The sequence below is a fragment of the Fukomys damarensis genome, unplaced genomic scaffold (assembly GCF_012274545.1).
Source record: "Fukomys damarensis isolate Sample0158 unplaced genomic scaffold, DMR_v1.0_HiC HiC_scaffold_3, whole genome shotgun sequence".
Lineage (NCBI taxonomy): Eukaryota > Metazoa > Chordata > Mammalia > Rodentia > Bathyergidae > Fukomys > Fukomys damarensis.
Genome location: NW_022900915.1, coordinates 4,684,621 through 4,712,400, shown reverse-complemented (window position 1 = coordinate 4,712,400; position 27,780 = coordinate 4,684,621). Strand labels below are relative to the sequence as shown.

The window sequence follows — 27,780 nt, the reverse complement described above, 5'->3', positions numbered from 1 at the left end:
GCAGGACGCGCGTCCTCCGGGGTCCCCCGCCCGCCTCTTCCAGACCAGAGGAGCAAACCTGTCCGATTGCCAGAACGCCTCTTCTTGCATCAATTCTACCCACCCTCAAACAACAACAAAAACGGCTCCAACGTTGCACCAGATAATCCTCCACCCGGCTTCTCTCCCTCACAGCGCTGTGAACTCTGTTTGTAAACAAATCCAAGTGCCCGTTCGCCCCCAGCCTGGAACAGCTCCGGGCCGACAGTCGGGGCCGCGCACTACGTCTGAGCGAACTCACTGCGGTCTGAAGAAAAAGCTCCGCGTTTGAGCCCCGCGTTTGAGCCCCTGAAAAAATGGGGTCGGGAGGGGGTGTGCTGATTTCGTTCATCAGCCTTGGGGTTACCCGCATCTGTCAGCAGCGCCGCCGACCCGTCTGGGGAGCTCCCTGCCACACGCAAGGAGCACAGCCTGGGTGGGACGGTCCGGGAGGACGGCCCAGCTCCGGCCTGCTCAGAAGTGAACCTGACCTAGCGGCCCCTCGGACCCTTCCTCCCAGGAATCGGAACTTTGATCAGTGCAATGTAGGGCAAATCAACCTGGAGAGGATTGAGCCATATCCATTACTCTGCGCCATTTATTCCCAACGATGTCCTGCTTTACAGAACTGTTGCTCCACTTCACTTTGAATGTTTCAATCAACTTTACTGAGTCATAAATTACGTTCGATACATTGCACTCATAGCAAGTGCGGTTTGATGAGTTATGAGCAACATACACGCCTGTTTGGCCGCTGCCACAATTGAGATAGTAAAGAATTTCATCCCCCCAAAGCTTTTTTTTTTTTTTGTTTTTTTTTGTACCAGGGATGGAACTCGGGTCCTCGTTCGTGCCAGGCAGGCGGCGGAACCACTGAGCTAAATCCGCAGCCCCTCAAAGTTTCTCTTTGAAGTCAACCCCCCACTTCACTTCCCTAGCCCTATTAAAAATTTTTTATTTTAATTTCATAATTAAATTCTAACAGATAAAGTAAGTCTTAAGCTTTGCTTCTTTATTTTTTTCTCAAAATTATTTAGTTCTTCAACTTTTTAAAAACGTGGTTTGGTTTATATATTCCATATGATTTTCAAAATTATGTTGTCAATGTTTATAAAACTCACTTTTGAAGTTGAAAGTGCCTCAAATCAATTGATCAATTTCTTTTCTACTATTAGTGTGCTTATCTTTTTCCCATTGATCAACTTACAGAGAATTAACATATGAACAAAGTTGAATCCTCCAATGTGTATCTCTCCATTAATTTAGGTACTCTTTGAAGAGGATATAAGAAAATGGAAAGACACCCCTTGTTCCTGGGTAGGAAGAATCTATAGAGTGAAAATGGCCATACTTCCAAAACTACTACACAGATTCAGTGCAATCCCTATTGAAATCCCAACAGTATATTTTACAGGACTAGAGAAAGCAATATAAAAATTCTTTTGGAATCAGAAGAGACCTAAAATAGCAAAAGCAATTCCAGGCAACAGAGACATGAGAGGGGGTATCACAATCTGCAACTTGAAACTATACTACACAGCTACTGTGATAAAAACAGCATGGTACTGGTAAAGAAATAGACCTGAGGATCAGTGGAATAGATTAGAAGATGCAGAAACAACTCCAGACACACTCAGCCACCTCATCTTTGACAATCCTCACTGGAGGAAAGATAGTCTCTTTAATAAATGGTGTTGGAAAAACTGGATTTCAACCTGCCAAAGATTAAAACTAGACCTCTATCTTTCACCACGCACTAAACTAAAATCCAAATGGATTAAAGATCTAAATACTAAAAGCGAAACCCTAAACTTGTTGGAAGATAAGCTAGGTGGAACTCTTGAAGACACTGGTATAGGAAAAGACTTTATGAACAAATCCTCGGTAGCACAGGAACTAGCACAAAGAACAACTGGGATCTCTTCTTATTAAAAAGCTTCTGCACTGCAAAGGAAACCATCAACAGAGCTAAGAGACAACCTACAGTGTGGGGGAAAAAATTTTACCAGCTGTTCCTCAGACAAAAGTCTACTATCTAGAATACATAAAGAATTCAAAAAAATCAGGTCCCCCCAAATATAAAGACCCAACTCAAAAATGGGCATCTGAAATAGACGTTTCTCAAAGAAGTAAAAACAGCAAATAAATATATGAAAAAATGTTCAACATCACTGGTCTTCTGAGAGATGCAGATGAAAATAACACTGAGATTCCACCTCACCCCAGAAAGAATGGCTGCTATCAAGAAATCAACCAATAACAAATGCTAACAAGGTTGTGGGGAGAAAGGAACCCTTCTCCATTGTTAGTGGGAGTGCAGACTGGTGCAACCACAGTGGAAATCAATATGGAGACACCTTGAACAACTAGGATTAGAAGTCCTATTTGACCCAGCTATTCCCCTGTTGGGTATCTTTCCAAAAGAATTAAAAAGATCACACCACAGTGATATATGCACACCCATGTTCATAGATGTGGCTTTTTTTTTTTATAAAATGTAATACTACTCAGCCATAAAGTATGAGAAACTAGAGACATTTATAGCTAAGTGGGTGCACATTCTTATGTGAAATTAATAGGATACACAATGTGTAAATAAGTGATTTCCATAGTGTAGTGGCTATCACGTTCACCTCACACAATGTATAAATGCCATACAGTTTCTCTGCTGGGATAAACTAAAAGCATAAATAAAAATCAAAATGTATAATTGGTATTGTGTAATAGGAAGAAAAGGTCTAAAAGTGTAAGAGAAGTGGGAGGGGTAGGGCAAAGGTAAGCAGGGAAAAGAAAAATAAGAGAAAAGAAAAAATAGAAACAAAGTCTTCGCAAATAGGGACGGGTGAAGGGGGAGAAAGGAGGGCAGGGGGAGGAGGAAAAAATAAGAAACAAGATACATCATGTAAAGGTGCAAGAACCCAATGATGAATATAACTGTACTGTATACCTAAAATGTACCAACAAAAAAGTATATTAAAAATTTATGTACTCTTTAATTTCTGTGAGACATATTTTATAGTTTTCAGGGTAGCAATTTTGCATATATTTTTTAAAAAATTATCCCTAAGTACTTTTTAAATTTTTATGCTATTGGAAATTAAATTATTTTTGAAATTGGGTTTCCAATTGTTCATTGCTATGAAAGGTAAATACAATAAAATTTTGTATAGTAGACTTCTACTCCCTAACATAGCTAAAAATACTTGTTAGTTCCAGTGGTATTTGCTTTTTTTTTTAAGTTTCTGTACATGCAAACAAATACCATTTTGTTTTCTTTATTTGTCTTGCCTTATTGCACTGGTTAGGGTACTCAGTTCAATGCTGAATAACAATGGTAAGAAATAATATCTTAGAATTGTTGCTCACCTTAGGTCAAAAGCAACCTCTATCCTGAAGTAGAATGTTGTGAAGTTTTTGTTGTTTTTGTTTTGTTTTGTTTTGTTTTTGGTACCGGGGATTGAACTAAGGGCCTTGTGCTTGCCAGGCAGGCATGGTGCCACTGAGCTACATCCTTGGCCCTGTTTTAAGTTTTATAAACACCTTTCATTGACATTTTGCCATGAATGACTTTGAATTTTTTTCAGATGTTTTCTATCAATTGAAGTTATTGGATTTTTTTTCTTCTTCCTAGTATTAGTTGATTGAACTAATTTTGAACCTTCTTTGAATTATTAATTGTATTAAAACTAAAGACTGGCTATTTGAGTGGATTTTTCAAAAAATGAACAACTAACCAAGCAAAAAATCATAAGAAAATAAAAATACAGACCAATATTTGTCCTAAATATACACACAGAAATCCCAAACAAAATGTTAGCAAACAGAATTCAAAAGGTTAACAATGCTTACTTCATCAGTCCTAACAATGACAAATGTATGTATCACTATTTCTGTTTTACAGATAAGGAAAGGAAGCCTCAGAGAGATCAATGAACTCACCTATGATCACGAAGCTAGTGTGTGTGTGTGTGTGTGTGTGTGTGTGTGTGTGTGTGTGAGAGAGATCTTAGGTCTGACTTCAAAGCTCACCTGTCTCCATCTCTCCACCCTTCTCCAAACTGCACTGATCTATTCTGGTCTTCTGATTGCCTGCCATGGTTCTTCAAAGTTCATCAATGTGCTCTGTTTCAAACATTTTCTCTATGGACGCTGAAAATGTGCTTCATGGTGTTTGATTTTTTCTTCAAATGAATCATTGCTCAGGAGATTTAGAAGCTCTTGGGCAAACAAACTTTCGTTTCTCCTCACAACGCAAATGCAGGCAAGACTGGGTCGGCGGTGTCATTAATCATGGATGGGAGAATTGGAAGAGTAGAGGTCTTGGCCCATGGGTGTCCACACACACTTTTTCACTTCAGTCTCCTTCCCCTTGTTCTAGATTTTCTTTACACCCCATTCCCAAGGATGATGCTTGTCCAGCTTTTTGAAAATATGAAGTATTTTTAAAGTATTGAAAAACAGGAGGAAGGAGAAAGAAATGATCGAGGGAATCATTTCTGTAACATGTCACCTATACTAGGAGTTAGGGGTATCTTTCTATCTCCTTTATGCTGCATGTTTCCACAGATGTGAGGAAATTCTGATATTCTTACAAAGGGATCCAACAATGGGACTCCAAACTGAGCTACTTATCAGTGTTTCTCAGGGAGAAGAAGACTTTTGTGAATGTGATATTAGTAACAAGTGAATTTAGCATGACCAAATTCATTTATATGTATATATATATTTGTGTGTGTGATTAGAACAAGTTTCATAAAACCACTGTTATTATTCACAGCATCCTCTGGCATTTTCTATACCAGTCTTTGAATTTTCAGAAGCAAGATAATCAGCTAGGGATTTTGCACAATGTGAGATTCTGATTCAGCACCTGGGGTGGGGCCTGCATTTGTCAATCTTCTAGGTGGATGCTTCTGTTTCTGGGATATTTTCTTTCATTTTATTTTAATGTTACATTCCTTTTATGAGTTTTGAGCATATCCAGCAATTTGTAAGAGCATTGCTGGTGTATTTCTTGGTGGAGCACCACACCTGGGGAGCTCTGGCCATCAGAGCACACCTGTCTAGAGTATTGTTGTGGAAGTGGGCCTCCTCAGGAACAGTGTCATGCTTGGAAGTGATTAAAAAACACTCTCCATCTCCCATATATAAGGCCAAAAATTAATGCAGATAAACAGCATATCTTCTGGACACTGCTTTTTCTAATTGCAACATTTGACACAATGAATAAATCTATTGTAGTTTCAACTCTAAGCATTTTGCATACTGGAAGTGTCTGGAATGCTGCAGGAACATCCCGAAATGTTGTAAGGAGACAGAAAACAACTCTACATCAAGGCATGCCTGAAAATAATGTAGAGAAATGAAAAAGGCATCCTGTCAGCATCCCATTGAGTGCACATTCGCCAGGAAACTGGATACATAGCCAAAGAAATTAACTTTGAGTAGTTTGAGCAAAAAAAGAAAAAAGGAATTTATTAAGAAGTTGTTTGGACTGTACTCTACACCTAAAATGTACCAATAAACTCAATGAGAAGAAAAAAAAGAAGCTATTTGGAGTTCTGTGTAACCCCAGGGAGAAAACTGGAGGACTAGGTTGGGAGGGTGCATAGGGACAGGGTGAGGTTCTGCACCAGAGCTAAAATCACTGCTTGGAAATCACTCCCTGCCCGCCCCAACATCTGAGTCAGTTGCTGCAGTTCGCACTATCAGCACCTCCAGCTCTGGACACTGACTCTAACAGTGGGAGGATGCTGCCTCCACTATGATTCCAGAAAGAACTCTATTGTCCAAGATCCTAACCCAGGGGTCTGCAGTAAGCGTACGCGACTGGCTGAGCCTCAGTCACGTGTCCAGTGCCCTGTCACAAAGGAGGCAGAAGAAGCCAGTATTGTCCCTTGTTGTCTCTTTCCTGCAAAGAAGTTTCTTCTTCTCATCAAATCTGTTAAGCAAGATTTCTATAAGCTTATACAGTGCTGTTGGCAAAAAGAGGAAAATGCATTCCTCTACTGGAAATATTAGCAAGCCTTTCCTCCTCCCAGTAGTTACAGGTCACTGTCAGGGATCAGGGGACAAAGCATGCCTGAGTTGAAGATCTACCCCCCTCTCAGCCAAGAGCCTGCGTTCCGTACACAAAGTGAACGACCGTCTGCAGTAACCCTGCTCCTAAAGTGAGCATTTCTCAATATAAAAGATGATGCAGCTGAAACAGATACGCACTAGAGGAAGGTACCCTAGGGAGAAAGACACTGGCAGATGGCGAACATGCAGCTTGATGAAGACCCACTGAAGAAATACTATTATGAAACCAAAATAGGTGACCAGAAGCCAGACAAAGATTGGACTTCACACCTAGCAGGAGACTTAACCAGCATTACGAAGTGCCTCAGTCTTCGCATCGTGCGGAATTTGGCTGACGGATGAATGGAGGTCTCGGTGGTGTTACACAGAGTGGGCACATCTGAATTGTATAACAGTCAGTATAGAAACTCTTTTACATCATATGTGCTGTTGATTTAGAAATAAATACTGGAAATAATAGAAACAGAAAGAAAAGAAAATTGATCAGATCATTGGATGTTGACTACTCAGAGGGCAAACTAGGTTTGAATGAATTACATGACTTGTCACACCATCATCCTGCATCCGGTCAGTGCTGCTGTGCATATGTTTTACAGAGTCAGGTGCTTCTGGGCTGGGTGACTTCACAGGTGCTACACCTGGAGTTCGTTTCCACAATGAAATGGAGGCTCAGAGTCTGTTGGGAAAGGATTCGAGACACAATGGGAGGAACAGCACCAGTGAAGTGGTAGAGAAAGCAGAACTGGGCAGAAGAAAGTGTAGACTATTCCAGAGTTGGCCTGAACCAAGGCATAGGCACCCATTTCTTCTAGCCCCCTTGTGGAAGAGTTAATGGATGTGGGCTGCACCCAGGGAAAGAGTACGTAACCTTGGGGTTTCCACTGGGACACTGCAATTAAGAGACTCAGCTAAGAGTCATCTATAGCCAACAACCTTTGCAGCCAGGGAAATGTTTGCAGTATCCACCACAGGCTCTCCAGTTTTACCTCTTGCTGTTCTCCTCTTCCTCTCTAACCCAGACTCTTTCTCCTGGCTTTTCTTCAAGCTCACTGCACCATTCACACGTTAAAGCTCTTGCTATTTTCTGCCTAGAGTGCGTGGCTTACCCCGACCTCTTGCTGGTCATATTGGTCTTCTCGGTGAGCATTCCTGCTCAATCCTGCCAACGTGGCTTCCCAGCACACCTGCGCCCCTTTCCACGGCCTACTTTCTCTTTCTGAAAGCCCTTTTCACCTTCTCATGTCCTACATGATGTAACTATTCATTATGTGTATCGTTTGATATCTGTCTTTCCCTACTAGAACATAAACTTCTCAAAGGCTAGGATCTTTATCTGTTTTGTTTACCGATACATCTCAAGTGCTGAGAGATACCCTGGTGCATAATAATTCTCAAATATAATGAACATATTTTAAATGAAACCTTCATACTTCAGTAGAGGCTTTTTTATTTTCCACTTTGAAATTATCTTTTCTAAGTAAGAAATTGTTTTTAAGAACAGAGTCTTCTGAACATGAATTTATTTAATCCACTTAATACATTTGCCCAAACCTCATAGTCGCTGGAATCTCTAGGTAGAAGCAGGTTTATCTCTCAGATTTAATCATTATCTTATTTCTGCTATAAAAGCAAAGAAACAGAGGAGGAGCTGCAGATAAAGAATTAATTAATCAAGGCTTTAGCTTTTCTGGAAAGCCGGGGAATTTATATCAGTCTGCTTTGTTATTTGCCTAACATTATCCCCTGGAATATCAATATTATATCCTGAGGTTTACAGGCTTCTACAGCCCTGATGTGTACACACGGGTGAAGAGTGAGTGCCCCCGAAGTGTTTCCCTACACTTCTTGTGCATTTACTTTAGAGACTCACATTCTGGAGAATTACTCACATTAAAATAGTAGGAGATTGTTTTACTAAAATACAGTGCCTCTGAGTCACTTTCATAATGCCCTAAGAAAAGGACAGCTGTATTTATGGGACATACTGAGGAAAATGAAGGAATTCATGAAGCCTTCACCAGCCTTCTCTGGTGACCCAGCCCTGTTGGGCAGCTCTGGCACACCTTGGATTAGTTAACCCATCAGTGGGGAAGCTCTGATAAATCAGAAGTTAATTCTTACCAGAAGAGGCATGAAACCATTCCTATATGGCAAACATGGTTTATATCTTCAAACCACTTTCCTATGACAAACATAGTCTGCTCTCAGTGTTTCAAGTCAACAATGCCTTCAATTTTAAAAATCAACATTTGAATATTGTAGGACAGATCCTCAGCTTTCCACTGGACTTGTGTGTTTACACACATTCCCCACTTTATAAATTCTTCTCTCTTATATAGCAGAGTCTAGGTATCTGAGTAGTGTTTTTCCCCTCTGATGTCTAGCTAGCAGAGCTCTGGAGGCATCTGTAGGTTCCATCTTAGAGATAAACTCACACGATGCTTGAGAGAACACAGAAAGCAGGCAACAGCGGAAGGCATCGCATGAACTCCCAGCTGTGAGTTCTGCAGGGGCTTCTCGCAGCCCTTCCACCTGTCTAGGAGCTATATAAGGCGAGTAGGAGCTCTATGTGTCCCTGAAGCTGGGAGACAGAGCCACACCCTAAGTAAGTGGCACATCCCTGGTTGGCCTTTCTCTTGCTCTTGATTATGTAAGTGCCTGATGCCTTATATTCATTCCTCTGCTTGGAATACCTAGGTGATTTTTGTGTTCCTGTCTGAGTCTTCACGGAAACGCTCATCTTAGGAAACAGAGAAGCTACACTTTTTGACGTAAGACAATGAATGAGCATACAGTTTCACCTTTCATTTCAATTCCCAAGGCATTAACTTTTTTAAGCTCAGGTGTATTTTCTTACAGAAAATATTCCATACAGGTTGTTTCTTCATGCTGTTATTTAATGTGATTTAAGGCACCAGATCCAGTTCAGGGGGGAGGAAGGAACTGAGATAGATTTCTAGAACTTTCCAGAGGAACTCTCTGGCAGTGGAGAGGGTTTGTGATTATGCTGTTCATTACGGCAGCCATTAGTCTTGTAGAATTCAGCACTTGACATATAGCTGGTGTGACCAAGGAACTAAATTCATTAGCTTTAAACTGAAATAGCCACATGGATCTAGTGCCTACTGAATTGTTTGTGTATTATCAAGGTGAATACAAAGTGCCTACATTCTTCCTGTACAGAAGCAGGTATTTTCTTTCCAATATATTTTAAAGAAAGTGTGTTATAAAATATACTATCCTATAGATGCAAAATAACCTGCATATTTGACCTTATTGTATAATTAAAACCTTTTCAACCAAAGAGTAGTTTCACTTCAGGAATATTCATGCCCAGCACTGATTGCTGTCATTATCTAGGTGCGTGATCCATGTAAAAAATATTATAAGTAGCGCAGTCATTCTGTATTCTATACCTTTAACATATACACATAAGGTTTAAGAGTTAGGAATTTGTATTTTCTGAAATACACATTCTACATGTTGGAAATACCCCGAATGTGCTCGTCCCCTTTCTAAATTTCCACTCAGAGTTGAAACTACACCCTTCAGCCCTCAAACACAATTTTCCTCTTCCATTGCTCATTTAAGCTCATTTATAAACCATATGCAATGTGAGACTACCTTGGGTCTGTATCTAAACTGGGGAGGAACATTTTAAACAAGGGACAGTGGGATGTTGCCCACCATATTCCATAAGAGAATCAGGTGAGGAAGCAACTTTTCTCTTTGGGTCATGTAGACCCAAAAGGGTAACTGTGTATAGGTGTTGATCTGCCCATAGTCTAATCCTTTTTTACTTCAGTCGTCAGTGTCCTGGTGATTATCCTGTGCATACTCTGGTCACACAGCAAGTTCCTTTGCCTTCTCAAACATCACATGTGTGAAATCTTTTTTATTGGCACTGAAGATTTACTTGCTTTTGGGGATCATACTGGATTTAAGTTAAGTAACATCATAATCACATTGAATATAATTAATGAATCCTTTACAGAATTACCTAGGCCAAAAATTGACAGTGAAAACTCAGCATGCTTCTGCCCGTCTAAACCCCTGTGCTAATACAGGTGCTTAGATTCAAGAAAATATCCCTGGGATACAGGATTAGAAATATATTTAAGCTAAATTTAGAATTCAGAAAAAGCAATCCTACAGCTTACTTTCTCGCTCTCTTTCTCTCTTTTTTCAACAAGGTCTCAAGCTGAACAAATTAAAGTCTCCAAGATATTTAAACAGTTCAATCTATATTAGTGTTATGATTCATTATAAAATACAGTTACAAAATCATTGTTAAATTACCCTGAATAACTGCTTAGTCGTAAATGGAAATCTGCAGCAAAGGGGTGAATGTCCTGCCTACCTATTCATTTTAGCTCTTTATCTGTAACTATTCAACTCTCTTCCCCAAAGCCTCATCATTGTGTCTGACACAGTGCATCACATTCGTGAAACCATCTTCCCAATCTATCAGGCAAAGACTGCTTTATGTTGTCTAATGACCTGTGTAAAATAATCTCCTGTACCTTTAAGATGTTCTTTCATTGTTATGATTGTCATTTCCTTCACTGACAAAGTTTACTATAGTGTGTTTCAAATTGTCCCCAAATTAAGAAAATCAATGCAATATATCTGTAAGGGTAGGCAACTCCTACCTCATATATTTCTTAAAGCACGAGCAATGGGGTGGAGGGCCTTGTCAGAGACTGAACTCAGGGCCTGGTGCACACTAAGCACACATTCTACCTACCACTGAACTACACTCTCAGCTCAGCAGCCTGAGTGTTTGTTGCTGCTCTGTCTTAGCGTGGCCCTGATTGTTATTTTCCACAAATGCTATAGGAATTTTCCACCCCACACCATTTCATCTCTATCCTCACAAGTGCATGGCAGGATGAAACTTTAAAGTATTAATTAATGCAAAGTTTTCCTCATCTCCACTGAGGTTCTCCTTTTCTGTCCAATCATTTTTCACTAAAGATTTGATTTTTGGAGAGGGAAGAGGTAGAGCTGCCGAACAAAAGCATGTGAAACAGTGGTATCTGGAGAGATGTACGATAGGTTTTTTTTGGACTCAAGTTTAGACTTCTCTGCACTAGGCGGTGGGAAGATCAGAAATGAAAGAAACAGAACAAAGTGAGTGGGCCCTACATCCTACTCCCTTCCAGGATTTGGTCCTCAATAGGGTTAGAATCTTTGAATAAAAGGAGACTTGTGGCCTACTTTCTAAGTGCCCAAGAGGTAGGTCACTCCCCCAGAGGTCAGATGTTTATGTTAGTTGTGTGCTGGTTCGCACTCTTCAAACCTTTCCCTTGTATGAAAGGGACTAGAAATCTAGACATACAGCTCCCTGTCTCCCTTGTTTTCTGAGTTCACTTTGGGACCTGTCAGTGGGAAGGACTTGCACAAGATAAAGAGGAAAAACTGGAACACTGGACAGCCACATGCAAAGGAATGAAGTTAGAGCTGTACCTCACACCACGTACAAAAAATTAACTCAGAATGGATCCATGTCTTCACTGTACTGCTGAACTACAAAAGTCTTAGAAGAAAGCATATAGTAAATCTTCATGCTCTTATATTTGGAGGTATATTCTTAGATATGGTACCAAAAGCATAAACTCTAAAAGAAATTACAGATACATTGGGCTTCATCAAAATTAAGAACTATTACAACACCAAAGGACATTATCAAAAAGAGGGAAGACAGCCCATAATATGGAACTCATTACAAATTATATATCTGATAAGGTACTTGTATCTAGAATATATGAAGGACAACTAAAACACCATAATAAAAAGCTATCCAATTAAGAAATGGTAAAGGCATCTGAAGAGGCATTTCTCCAAAAAAGATACCCTCCAATAGACCAATAAACACAAGGAAAAATGTTCAACCTAAAAAAAAAAATGCTCAGCCTGCTTAGCCATGAGGGAAATGAAAATCAAAATAATAATTGGATATTACTTCATACCCACTAAAAAAGCTACAATAATGATAATATTTTAAATGATAGATAACAAGTGTTGATGAGAATGTAAAGAAATTACATTGTTGGTGGAAATGTAATGTGTTGCAGCTGCTTTGAAAATCAGTTTAGCAATTCTTAAAAATGCTAAGCATAGATTTACCATGTCACTCAACAATTTCACTTCTGAGTATATACATATACATATATATATATTTATATTTAAAGTGTATTATCGTATATATTTATATCCACATGTAAAAATTTGTACATTCCTGACTATGGCAGTATTATTCACAATAGCCAAAGACAGAAACAACCCAAATGTCTATTCTGATAAATGGATAGACTATATCAATGGAATGGAATATTATTTGCCAATAAAATCAAAGTGCTGACATAAACTACAATATAAATGTGCCATAATATGAGAACAATGTGCTAAGTGAAAGAATCCAATTATAAAGGACCAGTATTGTAAGGTTCTATCTATATGAGATATCCAGAATTAGAAACTTTATAGAAATTAAAGTAGATTAGTAGTTTCTCAAGTCTGGAGAAGAGGGGCAGAAGAGATTAAAGATGATATCTAAGCAGAAAGGTTTTTTTGAGGTAATGAAAATGTTCTAAACTTATGACAGTGGTGGAATCACAATTCTGGGAATGTATTGAAGGCATTGCATTATATACTTTAAATTGATGAATTATATAATATATAAATTATAACTCAATATATCTTCTTTTAAAAGATCAAAGGGGAAATCCAGGTATGTTGGTACATGTCTGTAATCCCAGAGCTCTGCAAAGGTGAGACAGGAGGATCACAATTTTGAGCCCAGCCTGGGCACTTGAGGCATTTGTGAGACATGGTCTCAAAATAAAAAATAAAAATATGTCTGGAAAAGTAACTCAGGGTGAAGGTCCTAGGTTCAATCCCAAGCACCATGGGGGGAAAAGATTAAAAGGAGAAGGAAGTCAGAGCCTTGTTCTCTGGCTTTGTCTGTGGCAGCAATGCCCCCTGAGGGAGGTGCCCTGGCTCCACAAGGCAGAGAGCATGCGCTTGGAGGAATTCAGGATTAAACACGTATACATTCCTGCAGCAGCTGCAGTGGCTTCTGATTGTTCCTGAACTTGAGCTAACATCACCTTATCCCCTTGTTTTTGCCCTTTCATCCTCTGCAATGATTTCATAGGTTAATTCCCCATGCTAAGTCCCACTTGCTGAAAATGGGCTCAGAAGTGAACATGTCTAGTCATTCTAATGGAAGGAGGGGGTTTTACCAAAGACTCCTGGGAGCAATTTTCTTCATTCTTAAGAATCATGAAAAACCAATTAATTATAAAAGAGAAATCTCTAATTTCTTCTGACAGGCATTACACAATCAAAACAGCTTTAGAAGGACAGTACAGCAGCAAGGCAGAGAGAACTGCATTATTGAACTGCTGGTTGGATCAACACAGCCCAAAGCTCATGTCACCTTTTCACTTCTTATATACGTTAGTAACTTGCTTTAAGGCAGGTGGAACTAATACTCTGAGCCATTATTGGTTTGACGCTCCCTCTAGGCAGAAAGCAGTTGAGACAACTCCTAAGTGTCACAGCTCTAGGGTGGCACAAGACAATATACAAGAATTACTCCTAAATGCTGAAAAATTTAGCTGAGAGCACTGTTGGACTCAAAGGGGTTTCACATCTCCCGTGAAGGGATACAGCCATACCAGCCACAGATCAGAGACCTTGTAGGCACGTGGACACCATGGTCGATTCTGGATAATGATCAGAATCCAGATGGTGCCTGTGATACGGCAAATGCTATCGTGGAGCAACGTTGTCTCCATTGGACACTTCAAGGCAACTTAAGACTCCTACCCTGATCCCTCAAAACTTAGCAGTATGATGAACTGACTCAGTTAACTTTCCATTATAAAATAGAATGTAAGCTTAAGATAGAGATTGTTAGGGCCGGGGATGTAGTTCATTGGTTCCGCTGCCTGCCTTGCAAGGTCAAGGACCCGAGTTTGATCCCAAGTACACACACAAAAAAAAGAGATTGCTAGACCATAGAAAATAAATGAAGTTATGCAGTGAGAAAATGAAAGCCCTAAACGTGTACACCTCAACTATCCAGAGCTCCTTCTTTGACCAGTGTGTGGCAGGGGACCTGGTTACTTTGGTCATTTGAATAACCCCATTCTGTCCTGTGCCTACCAGTTCTGTCCTCTTGGAGAGGCGCAGTCGGCCTCACTTCATCTCCTTCTGCTCCGTTCTCATGTAGAACTGCTCAGACCTCAAGCTCAGACCATCTCAACCAACAGAATCAATACCACTGTGGGCTTTTGGGGACAGCCCTGGTGCGGTACTTAACTGACTGGGTCAGCTGGAATAAGAAACGCCCAACTACTTGGATCAGCATAGTTCTGGGTGTAGCTGAAGGGATTTACTGAAAGCAGAAGACTCACCCTGGCTGTGGGTGGAACCAACCAACAGGCTCCTCACCCGTATGAAATAAAAGGGGAACAAAAGAACAAGGCTTGCTTCTGTTTCTTTAGAGGAGCTCCAGTCATCACCTTCATCTTGGATGTCTTTTCCTGGTTTCCAGTGCAGACCTTTTGGCCTTTTGATTCAGACTCACATGGGACACTTCAATGAGCTCCAGGCCTTTGACCTTGGACTACATCCTTCAAATCTTCAGTGTGCAAACAGCCCTTTCACACTTTTTCACACCTGACTATGCAGGCAGCCATTGTAAGCCTACCTTGAAAATCTTTATAATTTGTGTATCTTATATTAAATCTATTTCTCTAGTGAGCACTGACCAATATACCTAATTAGGAGGTTTTCTTGTAGAATTGGCAGTCTCTCGCAACTTTTAATTACCATTGTTTTCATCATTTAAAAATGGTATATAACTAATCTTAGTCTATTTTGTGCTGCTATAACTTAATAGCACTGGGTAATTTATAGCAAACAGAAATTTACTGCTCATAGTTTTGAAGCCTGGGAAATCTAAGATCAGGGTGCTAGAATCTTGAAAGGCCAGAAGGAAAAAAGAACAAGAGAGGGAGAATCCATTTTCTCTTTAACAACATTAATCCATTCAATAGAGTAGAGCTTTCATGACCTAAACAATTTCTAAAGGACCCAGATCTCAATGACAGTTAAATTCTGGAGGAGACAAGATTTCAAACCATAGCACTAGGTAAGCAAAACTTACAGAAAATGATCATAAATTCTGTTCTACCTGGCTATGTTTTTTCCTTACATGTCTTCTGAAGTCATGTTGTTCTGAAATTGATATAAAGAATAAATTTTAAATATCTATTGATGCATAATATTCAACTCAGAGTAGGTCTAATTTGGAACACGAAAGTATTTAACAACTACCTCTTTAATGAATATTGTAGAATTAAAGTAGCACAGTGCATGAAACAACTGCTACTATCATATAATTCCTTTCATTTTCCTCATATAGGTGTTATAACACCTTAAAGAAAATCCCATTTTCTCCATGTTGCTGTAAATAACTCCAAGGAGAGATTGATTGTGATTAACACAAACACCTCAGCTCTGAGAATAAGGGAGCTTTTCCATGTTTTCATTCCAGGTAGCAGAGAATTTGCTGTGAAATCAAGAATACTGCACAAAATTGGAAAAGTAAAGCTGACTGTCAGATTGATGGGTCTCAATCTGACTCCTATTATCAAACTTCTATTGAAGAAATTTAAGCCCATCAACTTGCAGAAAATAATTTCTTTCCTACATTTCATCTCCATGTTAAAGAAGTTCTTTAATTGAATACTGGCTAGAAAATGTCATTAGAGTCATAGAAACAGTTCTGCATTTTTAATGAAATAAAATTGAAAAAAACGTCTCTAACTCTTGTGCGCTTACAACTTTATAAATAGATAAGTAACATTTAGCTATTAAGTTCATATCTATACCAAGAAATTTAAATTGAAATTATATTTATTCTATATTCTGTCACCAAGAGGTTGAATTCTTAGGTTTGTTACCTAAGCACAAAGCTTTCTTATCATATTTAAAGAGTTGTTCTTAATATTTCTACAGAAGTGGTGACCCTGTAAATAGACCATGTGTTATATCTTACTAATATTAAAGAAAAACTGATTATTCAGGGTGCTCCTAAAAGATGGTCAGGCAGACTTCATTGAAAGAGGAGGCAGCCAAGATAATATCTATGACAGGGCCTGGCGGTGGGGCGGTGGGGCGGTGGGCCAGGGACCCAGGTCTAATTCCAGCAAGGACGAGTGGGATTTAAAACTGAAGAGCACAGTGGATGTGCTGGAAAATCCAGGAGAAGAGATTCTGGTTAAATCACCTTGATGGAATTATTGCTGCAGGAAGAAGAGGGGGACAGCAGTGGTGGTCAGACTCCAAGGAGGAAGGGTCTTCCCTAAAGTGTCTCCTCGGGACTCCCACTCAGACGGCGAAGGACCATGACGACGGTGAAGGGCGCCAAAATCACACTTGGTCAAGCGCAGAATTCAGAGAAGCTCGACTGAAGTCGGTCAAAGGGGAAAGTCCTGCTTACGATACTTGTTGTTGTTGTTATGTATTTGTTTGTTAAGATTGTAAACTAGGTTTATCATAGTGGGTTGGCTGGACTCACTAACTTAGAACCCATTTGGTGATCATCTGATTGAGCTCAAACTATTCCAACCTGTGTAAAAAGAAGGAGGAGGTTTTCTTAACACTAACATATCCTAACATTTAGAAGCATAACTTGTAAAGATTAAGATGTATTTAAAGAAAAGGGTCTAACAGATTAAATTTTAAATAAAATTTCTGATGGTCAGGTGCGGAGGCTGCTGAGTTTCTGCAAGCACAGTGATGACAGCACGGTTCTCAGGGGCACCAGTCAGTGGTGGAAGAGGCCAAAACGACAGGAGTTCTCCCTTGTGCATGGTGGGCAATGACAGTAGCATTTCCACACAGGCCAGCTCTACAGCTGTCCCCAGGGATCCGCTAGAGCAAGCACTCCCCACATAACACACTGGAAGAAATAAATGCTCCTCACGTGGAATTCAGCACCAAAATGGAATCCAACGTCAATAAGGGAAAAATTATGTCCTCAGGATGATGCTGAAGGGAAGTCCCTGAGCACAGAGCAGCGCAAGTCTGAAGAGCAACCAGTCCACTGTGGGGTGGGAAGATGGGTCCATAAGTTCTTCTCTGTACGAAGAGCTTTCTGTCTGTCTCTGTATCCTCTGTCCCTGTCTCCTTTGCTCCTCTCTCTCTCTCTCTCTCTCTCTCTCTCTCTCTCTCTCTCTCTCTCTCAACAAGATTTGAGGACAGCCTGGGCAACTTACTGACTTAAGAAGTTTCTGTCATAATATAAAACAACAAAATGAGTAGGAGATGTAGCTTGGTTCATATTTCAATCCCTAGTACAAAAAATATTGCCAAAAAATCCACTTCTCTAAAAACGGAGACATAGACACTGGTAAAAAACTATCTAAATCACTGGAAATTATTGACATAGGGAGTGGGAGACAGAGCTGGGAAGAGTAAAGCTGAGGACTGCTGCTTTAAGCTAGCAATTAAGCTGAATGTATATAATTTTGACAAAAATTAAATTTTGTTCTCACAAAGAAATGATAAGCGTTTGAGATGATGGGTAACCCAAGTATCTTGAATTATCAAAACACAATGTACAAATCTATGAAAATATCACATTTTACCCCATAAAGATATATAATTATTACTGGTCAATGAAAAATTCTGAAGATTAAAAAAACTTAAATAAGAACAGCTTCTAACCTCCCCAAATTGCACTACTATGTTATTAGAATTGTATTGTGTTTACAAAAATTTAATTTAGGGAATTAACATCTTTATAATCCTGAGATTACCCCTCTAGAAACATGGTTAGATTTCTTTTATATCCTCAAATAGAGTTTCATCATTTTCTTGTTATTAGTCCTGTGCATTTTCTATTGTTAATGCCTAGACACAGTTTTTGCTATTATGTTAGCATCTTTTCCAATTTTACATTACAACTGAATGTTCTAGTGCATAGGAAAGCTCTGTTTTAATTGTAACTTGCTACCTTACTGAATGTTTATCTCCAAATACTTTTTCAACTGATTATCTTTAACCTTCCAAAGAGACAAGCACATACACATATAAATAATTGTAATTATGTATTGTGATTTTGTCTTCCAATATTTGATTCATTTTTTACTTATTATATTGAATCAAGTAGCACTTGTTGAATACAGCTTTAATAACAAAAATAATCTTTTGTATTGCTCTCATCTTGAATGAGAATACTCCTGGTTTTCCCCAGCATGAAATTATTTTCTGTTGATATCAAATAGAAAACTATTTAATATCTATTAACTATCCATTAATCTATCAAATCTATTAATATCTATTTTTCTTATATCTAGAATTTCTGTGATCTAAACACTCCTTACCCCTTTGGTTTTATACAGAACTGAAAACAATCCCAACCTCAACATAAATATTTCAAATGAAAGGATTAATGGTTGGAAAATTCACCTTTAGATGTTCAGGTGTTTTGTCTCTTTTAATGTATGACAGAATTAATATTTGTCTTATTATTAAACACATTTTGCATAGTGCTTCATTATTACCTGGACTTTCTAATACTTTAATTTAAATGTTTGCATCTGTGCTTATGAGTAAAAATTACAGACTAGTTAAGTGTTATTTTGTCAGATTTGGTTTTGGGATTGTGTTAACTATATTAAATAAATGTATATATAATTTTGCTTGTCTTGGCTCTACAACAGTTTTAAAGTCACAGGAGTTACCTATGATGTTCAAAACATTTGCCAAGAAAACAGTCTGCCTCCTGCCACTCTTTTAACCTACAGAAGACATCCCATATGTTTCTTTGACCTTTATTGTACATGAAAAGCATGAGTGATCTTTCACTATACAAGGTTAACACTATTTCTAAGTGTCACAAGTAAACCTTTGAAAGTCTACCTCTTCCCTCCATCCCTGCCCTTCCCCGTCAGTAAGTGCGAGCAGATCCCAGTGAGAAGCCAGCATGCACCCAAGTGGAGTGGATGTGGGCAGGTCCCAGCCAGGGCCCCACCCTGACCCCAGCAGCTTGGGCCCACCAAGGCCCCAGCCAAAGGCTCACCTGGCCAAGAGCTGCACAGCCACACAATCAACAGCCAGGCCCAAACCAATACCATTGGTAAGTTCTGCAGACCCCAGCCAGAAGCCTGCTCAGACACCAGCAAGTGGGGTGCACAGCATCTAGTCAAAGACCTACCTGACAGCATCCACATAGTGGGGCAGAACCCAGCCAGAGGCATGCCCAGGTACCATTCCAAGTGCGCACAGGCCCCTGACAGATCCCCATCCAGACAACAGGCCAGAAGGCCACCATTCTGAACCCAGGAATTGGCACAGTGGTGAGCAGCAAATGGGATCCATAAAACACATGAAAACAGAAATTAAAAACATTGAAAGTTTTTGCAGCATAATGGGCCAATGTGAGGACAGAATTTCAGATATAGAAGACAGGATTACAATTAGTGACAAGGCAAATATAAATTTGATGTACAGGCAACGGAGGCATACAGGGCTGCAACTAGCTATAATAAAAAAAAATCTACACCTAGGCATATAATAGTTAATATTTCAGAAACTCAACAGAAGAATAAAATTCTAAAAGCAGTTAGAGAAAAGAAACAAATCACATAAAAGAAAAGCCCATCCGAATCACAACACAAACCCTCAAGGCTACAAGAGCTTGGAGTGACATAGTTCAAGCCCTAAAGGAAAATAAACTCCAACCCACATTGATGTACCCTGCAAAACTACCCTTCAAATTTGATGTAGAAATAAGATACTTTCATAAAAAAGTGCACCTGAGGAACTTTACAAATACCAAACCAGCATTCCAAAAATTTTTTTAAATATCCTAGGAAAAGACAATGAGGATCACAACCTCAGGAACGCCCAATACATGTATGTGTCCGATACAACATATCAGAGTCTATGAGACACAATGAAAGCAGTCTTGTAAGGGAAATTCGTAGCAGTGAATACTCATATTAAAAAAAATAGAGCGAGCACAATTTAACAACCTGATGCTGAACCTCAAGCTTCTAAAAAAAGAAGAGCAGGACAAACACAAAGCTCATACAAGGGAGGAAATTATAAAGATCAGAGCACAAATCAATGCAAAGGAGATTAAGAGAATCTATACACCAATAAGAAGGAAAATACAGAAGAATGGACAGATTCCTAGGTACATAGGAATTACCAAAGACAACCAATTACAATCAGTGAAATTGAAAACCTAATTAAAAATTTACCAACTAAGAAATGGGCCCTGATGGCTTCACTGCTGAATTCTACAAGACATGTAGAGAGGAACTACTGCCACTACTGTTCAAATTCTTAAATGAAATAGAAAGAGAAGCAATACTCCCAAATTCATTCCTGGAAGCAAGCATCACGTTGATCTCCAAGGCAGAGAAAGACCCACCCAAAAAAGAGAACTATAGGCCAATCACATTAATGAACATAGATGCAAAAATCCTTATTAAGATACTGGCAAATAGAATGCAGAAGATCATCAAGAAGATCATACACCCTGAACAAGTGAGATTCGTTCCAGGGATTCAGGGATGGTTCAACATACCCAAATCAATATATGTAATACACTGTATTAGTACAGCCAAGGACAAAAACCCATATGATCATCTCAACAGATGCAGAAAAGGTGTTTGAAAAAAAATCCAACATTCATTCATGATAAAAACCTTACAAAAAATTGTAATAGTCTCTAGCTCAACCATACAAAAGCCATTTATGAAAAGCCAATAGACCAGCTGGGAATTTACCTAAGTGGTGTCTCTGCCTGCCTCTCAAGCACAAGGTCAGAGTTCAATCCCCAGTACCTCCCAAAAAAAAGAAAAGAAGAAAAATGAAAAACCAATAGCCAATATCATACTAAATGGTCAAAAACTGAAATCCTTCACACTAAAATCAGACACAAGACAAGGATGTCCACTATCACCACTCTTATTCAATATACTTTTGGAAACATTAGCCACAACAATTAGACAAGAGGAAGAAATGAAGATAGAAACAAAGAAGTTAAATTGTCATTATTTGCAGACCACATGATACTCTATATAGAAGGCCCCAAGAACTCCACCAAAAGTCTTCTAGACTTAATAACCAAACTCAGTAAAGTAGCTGGTTACAAGATCAATACACAAAACTCAATGGCTTTCCTGTACATGAACAATGGACTCACTGACAGAGGAGCTGGAGAAACAGCTCCCTTCACAATAGCATCCAAAAAAATGCAAAAAGGCAATAAGAGCCAGGCATGGTGGCCCATGCCTGTAATCCCAGCACTCTGGAGGCTGAAGCAGGAGGATTGCTGTGAGTTCGAGACCAGCCTGGGCTACATAGTGAGTTCCAGGTCAGTCTCAGCTACATAGTGAGACCCTGTCTCAAAAAAAAAAAAAAAATGAAATACCTAGGAATCAACCTAATGAAAGAAATCAAAGATATCTGCTTTGAGAACTCTGAAAAAAGAGATCAAAGAGGATATCAGAAAATGAATCAATATAGTGAAAATGACCATATTCCAAAACTGCAATCCCAATTGAAATTTCAGCACCATATTCATGGACTTTGAGAAAAAAATCCAAAAATTCATTTGAACAAGAAGAAGCCTAAAATAGCAAAAGCCATTCTAGGCAACAATGACAAGGTAGTGGGTATCACAATCCCCAACTTGAAACTACTACAAAGTTACTGTGATAAAAAAACAAAAACAAACAAACAAACAAAAGCATGGTACTGGCAAAGAAACAGACCTGAGGAGCAGTGGAATAAGTTAGAAGATGCAGAAACAACTCCAGATGTACTCAGCTACCTCTGACGAAGGTGTCAGCCATCCTCACTGGAGGAAAGATAGCCTCTTGAATAAATGGTGCTGGAAGAATTGAGTTTCAACTTGCCAAAGATAAAAACTAGACCATATCTCTCAGCATACATTAAAATCAAAATTGATTAAAGATCTAAATATTAAAACAGAAACAGTAAACTGGCTGGAAGAGAGATTAGGTAGAACTCTTAAAGACATTGGTGTAGGAAAGGTTTTCATGAACAAAACCTCAGTTGCACATGACCTAGCACAAAGAATCAACAAGCGGGATCTCTTCTTATTAAAAAGCTTCTGCACAGAAGAGAAGCTACCAACAGTGTAAAGAGACAACCCACAATGTGGGAAAAAATTTTTACCAGCTGTTCCTCAAACACAGATCTACTATCTAGAATATATAAAGATCGTAAAAAACAGACCTCCCAAATGTAAAGCTCCAACCCCAAAGTGGGCATCTGAAATGAACAGACATTTCAGATGACAAAGAAGTATGAATAGCAAATAAACATGTGAAAAATGTTCAACATTACTGGTCATTTGAGAGAAGCAAATGAAAACAATGCTGAAATTACACCTTATCCCAAAAAGAATGGCCACTATCATGAAATCAACCTCTAACAAATGCCAGCTGGGCTGTGGGTAAAGAAGAATCCTGCTCCACTGCTGATGGGAGTATAGACTGGTGCAACCACTGTGAAATAAATTGGAGATCCCTCAAAGAACTAGGATTAGAGGTCCCATTTGACCCAGCTATTTCCCTGCTGGGTATCTTCCTCAAAGAATTAAAAGAATCATATCACAGCTATATACATGTACCCATGTTCAAAGTGGCACAGTTTGTAAGAGCTAAAACTTGGAAACAGCCCTATTGCCCATCAACTGAAGACTGGATTGAGAAAAATATAAGGTTTTTAGTAAAATGGAGTACTACTCAGCCATAAAGAATGAAAAATTAGAGACATTTATAGCTAAATGGATGCACATTGAGGCGATATTCTTGAGTGAACTGATGCAGGTGGTATAATGATCTTTCTCACAAAATAATACTAAGAGTTTAAGTAATTTCCCAAGAATACACAGCTACTATGCAGGCCAGCTAAAGAGCAGATCTTAACCACTATGCTGAATCTCGAGGTACATAATACACTTTATCCAGTCTTATCGATCAGTATCTTTGCCTACACCTGCAGCAACTCTCTACTTTCAATGATATTTTCAAATGTGTTTTAAATTCTGAAATAGAAGTTTCCTTATTTTTTTTTTCATATTCTCCAGTCTACTATTTTTTCCCTACCATTTGCCCTACAGAATCAGCTTATTATTGTTCATTAAAAATGATAAATATTGTATTATATTTGTAAACTAACATGGGAAGGATTGCTATTTTCTTTCTCCTGTATTATATAGCTTTCAACATGAATTTTACATTTTGTTGGGAATGTTTATTTTTTATTGTTACTAAATTCTCTGGTTCATTCTTTATTATATTGCTGATAATATATAGGAAGCAGAGATTGTTTTCTTGTACTAATTTTGAATGTTACCATTACACTAAACACTATGGATTGTAATATTTCTTCAGGTAATTTCTTGGATTTTTCAAGGCAATCTTTGTCAAATAACTATACCTTTGTTTTCCTTTATAATATTTATGTTATGTTATTCTTTTTTTGCCTTACTGCGTTGGTTAGAGTTAGACCCTCTATTACAAAGTTAAACAACAGCAGTGCTAGGAGGAAATCCATCTTATTTCTAGGCTAGTAGGAAAGCTTCCAGTGTTGTGCATTAAATATAATATTTGCTCTCAGTTTATGCTAATGTCTCTGCACTTAAAGAAGTTTCCTTTTATTGCTGGCTTACCAAGACTTATTGTTTATTTGTGTTTAACAAAAGTGGTTATTGAATTTTAGCAAATTAATTTTTTGCCCTTATTTAAATGTATTAAGTTTTTCTTCCTTTGATCTATTTACCTGGCAAATTACATTAATGCATTTCATAGTGTTGTCAGCCCTGCATTAAAAATTGCTATTTAATATACTTGTACTATGTTCCCAGAATGATATTAAACATAGTTATTAAGTAAAACATATATTTAAGATTGCTGATTCCTCTTGACAAACTTTTTTTAATTCTGAAATTTTTATTTATTCATTTATGTTTATTAGTACATTTTCAATACATAAAATGTACATTCCTAAAGTGGAACTGGTGCATGTACATAGCTCATTTTAATTCCTCTTTTCAACCCCTCTCCCTGCCTTCCTTTCCCCATCTCTTACTCCATCTATCGTTTGAGAAAAATCTATCTCCCCACTCCTACTGTCTATCTTTTATTTTGCTTTTTATTTATAATCTGGGTTTCTCCTAATAGAAATCAATGTGTGTTGATTTATTTCACTTAACATTATGGCCTCAAGGTGTATCCACTTTCCTACAAACGACTCAAGTTCACCCTTCCTATGGCAAAGTAGTACTCCATTTTGGTAAACACTACATTTTCTGTATTCATCTCTTGACGGACATTGAGGCCACATTCAAGTACAAACTGAGCTTCTATAAACGTGGGTATGCTTTCATCATTGTAATATTGTGTCTTAACACTTTCAGGGCCAAAATGGAACTTCTATTTTTAGTTTTTTGCAAACCTCGGTACTGATTTCTACAGTGGTTGTGTCAGTTTATATCTCCACCAACAATGTGGAAGGGTTCATTTTTCCTGGAAGCCTTATAAGCATTTGTTTACATTTGATTTCTTTCTGTTTTGTTTTGTTTTTGGTATTGGGGTTCAAACTCAGGACCTTCTGCTTGCAAAATACCACTGAGCTACAGCCTTACATTTGATTTCTTTATGAAGGTCATTCTTTCTGGCGTAAAATAGAATCTCAGTGTTGCTTTAATTTGCTTTTCTCTAATGGCCAGTGATGTTGAGCATTGTAACTATTTATTTGCTATTTGTACTTCCTCTTCTGAGAAGTGTCTACTCATTTTTCTTCCCTATTTTTGATTGGGTCTTTTATTTTGAGGGATAAAATTTTTTGAGTTCTTTTTATATTCTAGATATTATGATTTTTTTAAAATCTCTACTAACGATTCTTAATACAGCCATATATATATATATATATCCATGCCTTTCCTTTTAACCCATGTGATTTTTATTTAAATAGTATTTTTTAAAGACAGCATTCATTTGGCATCTACTATATTGTTTAATAATAGCTGCTTCTTAATTGGAATATTTGGCAAGTTTAACGTGATTATCAATATGTTTGACATTTTTTTCTCATTGAGTTTATTGGTACATTTTAGGTATACAGTACAGTTACATTCTTCATTGGGATCCTGTACCTTTACATGACAGGTCTTGGTTCTCATTTTTTCCCCTTGTCCCCACCTTCCCTTCGCCCACTCCTCCCCTCTCCACCTTCAAACACTTTAATTCCATCTTTACATTTTCTCACATTTTTTTCCTTTTCCCTTATTCCCCTTACCCTATCCTTCTCACTATCCCTACACCTTTGGTCCTTTTCTTCCTATTTCACACTGCTAATTGTCCTGTTAGGATCTTGAGTACTATTTCAGTTTTTTACACCAGAGAAACTATTCAGTATTTACACATGTGTGACTTATTTATTTCACCTAGGAGTATATCCTCAATATGTATCCATTTTCCTATGAATGAATGAATCTAATTTATCATTCTTTATGGCTGAGTAGTATTCTATTTCATAGAAAAAACACATCTTCTTTATCCAGTTTCCAACTGATGGACAAATGGGCCATTTCCAAGTTTTAGCTATTACAAACTGTGCCGCTATAAACATAGGTGTGCATATATCACTGTGATATGATTCTTTTAATTCTTTTGGAAAGATACCCAGCAGAGGGATGGCTGGGTCAAATGGAACCTCTAGTCCCAGCTCTTTGAGGTATCTCCATATTGATTTCCATAGTGGTTGCACCAGTCTGCACTCCCAGCAACAATGGAGAAGTGTTCCTTTCTCCCCACAACCCTGAAAACATTTGTTATTGGTTGATTTCTTGGTAGCAGCCATTCTTTGTAGGGTGAGGTAGAATCTCAGTGTTGTTTTCATCTGCATCTCTTGAATGACCAGTGATGTAGAACATTTTTTCATATATTTACTTGCTGCTTTTACTTCTTTGTCTGAGAAATGCCTGTTCATTTCAGATGTCCATTTCCTGTTTGTTTCTTTGTTGATCCTCTTCAGCTTTCTTGGATCAATAAAATATTTCTTAGAACTGCATTTTGTCATTTTTATTTGCACTTTTATTCTCTGATCATTCTCTCTCTCTCTCTCTCTCTCTTTCTCTAGTGTGTATCAATAATTTCTCTAGGGAATACTGTATAAAGCCTTAACTTATTGTAATATATTTCTAATTAATATTATTCTATTTCACATAGAATTTAAGAATTTTTTAAATATGGAATTCCATTTACCCACTAAATATGAATACTATCATTTTAGTTTAGTTTTTGTACTGTATAATGTTAAAAACAAAACAACACATTATTACTTAAACCAATACATTACTTTTTAAAGAAATCTGAAAGTGAGAAAATAAAAATTTACTTGTGCTTGCCCAAATATTTGCCATGTCTAGTGATTCTCATATTTCCTATACTTCTAAATTTTGTCTTCAGCCTAATAAACTTTCTTTGTTTTGTTTTGTTTTTTTTTTTTTGGTGCCACTATACTGTAAACAAATTCCACTTAAATTCATCTGAAACATTTAACCTTCAGTATCGGAGAAAACTTTGTATTGCTTTGATTTTTATTAGTTTCTTAATACTATAGATTTATTTTCCACCAAAAGTTTTGAATTTTTCTGGTTATTCTTTAGATAGTTTTGCCCCATTTTTCCTCTTCTATTCTGTCATGGGTTGCATTGTGACAACTGACCTCACTCCACAAAATCCTGAGGTGAGGCTCTGTTAAATTAAAAATCTATTTTGTCTCTGCTTTTCAGCCTTGATATTGTCTGTGGCGGTGTGTTTTCAAGATCCCTGACTTCCTTGCTGCAGTGTTCCATCTCTTCTTGAGCCCCTGAGGGTAATCATCATTTCTATTTTAATTGGTCATTTTTCATATCTTGTATTTCTCTTTTCTGCTCCCTTCTCTCTCATATCCTATCCTGCAAATCCCAGCTTCCTCTACAATACTAGGTTTTAATTTCTACTTTCTGAGCTCTACAGGACTGCCGGTCTTCACTTGGGATGTACCTCTCTGTGCCACCTTCACAAAAAAAAGCTCCCAGACATAAAATGAGACTGAATGTGGTGTCCGCCTCATCGAAGACTCCACTCTCATAGTGCCTGTTTTCCAATGCTAACAATAGTCACCTCAATTTATTCTGTTTGCTGTTATACTGGTTTTCCAGTATAATACAACAGCTACTCCATTGTGGCCTGAAAGTGAAACTTTAGTATGAGAACATAATTGATACGTTTCTTTTTACTGATTCCATCTTATCTCATGGACTCTTTTAATCATAGTTTCTTTCTGAAGCCTCCTTACACACACACACACACACACACACACACACACAGGCAACCTTTGGAATAATTATGAATCTCATTTAAAATTATTTTAAAATTTTTAAAATGTTTTAATTTATTCTCCACTAATATCAAGAATATAGGTACATATATTGACCCTCCTGGTTTGAGATAAAAATAAAAATATTCCTTGCTTTACTCCCTATTTCTCAATCTCCCTCCTTTCTCCACACCATATATATAAAAATATACATATATAAATATATATTTATTATATATTATATAT

The 27,780-nt window shown here is 38.0% G+C and overlaps 1 protein-coding gene across 2 annotated transcripts in view; it reads right to left on the bottom strand.

Annotated features, from left to right (window-relative positions):
- The window catches only part of Megf10 (multiple EGF like domains 10), a 323,793-nt gene that overhangs the window by 176,526 nt on the left and 119,487 nt on the right, over positions 1–27,780 (bottom strand). The window lies entirely within an intron of this gene.